The following is a 2148-nucleotide window of genomic DNA, read 5'->3' as shown; positions in this document are numbered from 1 at the left end:
GATTTAATTGATGTATGGATTGTGATACGAGTTTTTACAAGCCCTCAATAAAATGATTTTTAAAAAGAAAAAGGAAAGTAGATCACTGGGCACTTCTTTCTAGTCTGTCTTAGTCCACTAGAAGCTCTGCCGAAGCCTGTCCATCACAAGGGACCCTGCTGGTGTTTAAAATACTTGTGGTCTGGCTTCCGGTATCACAGCAATGCACAGAGTGACAAACGGACAGACAAGTCGTGGTTCCCTCTCCTAGCCTTGCAAAATCAGCCCTTCCTCTCCACCCCACCTTCCTTGGTTCAACCTTCCTCCATGGCTGACTGTGGTGGGCTCTTGAGCAGGCGTTCTCCACAGCTACGATTTCTGCATCCTTCTTAAAAGAGGTGCCCCCTTTACTGGAAATAGGAGCTCCCGTGCGGAGGATAAATTATGTGATCTCTCAAATTAACAAACAAAAGGCCTTGCCTTTCAGTGTAGTACATTCCAGGAGACCATGTGCTTTTTCCTTCATGGCACTTTAATTACAGGCTGATCCTGTGGACTCAGAAGGGACATATGTTCTCTCTATAAATAAAGGACGGAACCCGGCTTCAAGAAGACACAGACCACACAGCAAGGACAGAGCAGGCCCAGAACCAGTTTGATTTGTGAATCAACATCGTCTCTGTTGTGAATCACTGTGCAAATATAAGTAGTGGTAAACTTTCCTTGCTTGGCAGTTGGGTAGGCACGTGGACCTAGGAGAGTTTAGAAAGGTTCAGCCTGCGCCAATGAAACATACAGCTTTCCTCTAGTTCTTCAATGCTTCCTCCCCGCCACTATCATGATCCCACTTCTACCTTACAAATCTGGTTAGACCAGAGCATGTACACAGGTACAGATCAAAGCTGGAAAAACATGGAATCCAGAACAGATGAACCCCTCAGGACCAATAACGAGAGTAGAAATACCAGGAGGGGAAGGGGAAGGTTGGGGAGAAAGGGGAAACTGATCACAATGGTTTTTTAAAATCATTTTATTGGGGGCTCATACAACCCTTATCACAATCCATACAGACATCAATTGTGTAAAGCACATTTGTACATTCGTTGCCCTCATCATTCTCAAAAAATTTGCTCTCAGGGATGGTGGGGTGGAAAGGGGGAACCGATTACAAAGATCTACATATAACCTCCTCCCTGGGGGATGGACAACAGAAAAGTGGGTGAAAGGAGACGTTGGACAGTGTAAGATATGACAAAATAATAATTTCTAAATTATCAAGGGCTCATGAGGGAGGGGGGAATGGGGAGGGAGGGGGGAAAATGAGGACCTGATGCCAGGGGCTTAGGTGGAGAGCAAATGTTTTGAGAATGATGAGGGTAACGAATGTACAGATGTGCTTCACACAATTGATGTATGTATGGATTGTGATAAGACTTATATGAGCCCCCAATAAAATGATTTTAAAAAAATCAAAAACAAAAACATTTGCTCTCCACTTAAGCCCTTGGCATCAGCTCCTTATTTTTCTCCCTCCCTTTCTGCTCCCTCCTCCCTCATGAACTCTTGATAATTTATAAATTATTATTTTGTCATATCTTACACTGTCCAACGTCTCCCTTTACCCACTTTTCTGTTGTCCGTCTCCCAGGGAGAAGGTTCTATGTAGATCCCTGTAATCGGTCCCGCCATTTTACCCCATCCTTCTGCCACACTCCCGGTATTGCCACTCTCACCACTGGTCCTGAAGTGTTCTTCTGTCCTGGTTCCCTGTGTTTCCAGTTCCTATCTGTACCAGTGTACATCCTATGGTCTAGCCAGATTTGTAAGGTAGAATTGGGATCATTATAGTGGGGGGGAGAGGGGGGGAAGCATTTAGGAACTAGAGGAAAATTGCATGTTTCATTGTTGCTACACTGCACGGCTGCCCTGACTAGCTCATCTCCTCCCCGCAACCCTTCTGTAAGGGGATGTCCAGTTGCCTACAGATGGGCTTTGGGTCTCCACTCCACACTTCCCCTCATTCACAATGATGTTTTTTTTTGTTCTGATGATATCTGATACATCATCCCTTCGAAACCTCGTGATCGCACAGGCTGGTGTACTTCTTCCATGTGGGCTTTGTTGCTTCTGAGCTTGATGGCCGCTTGTTTACCTTCAAGCCTTTAAGAC

This window comes from Echinops telfairi, unplaced genomic scaffold, assembly GCF_000313985.2.
Source record: "Echinops telfairi isolate 266 unplaced genomic scaffold, ASM31398v2 ScPeMD7_70;HRSCAF=299, whole genome shotgun sequence".
In the NCBI taxonomy this organism is placed as follows: domain Eukaryota; kingdom Metazoa; phylum Chordata; class Mammalia; order Afrosoricida; family Tenrecidae; genus Echinops; species Echinops telfairi.
This window is presented reverse-complemented; position numbering follows the sequence as displayed.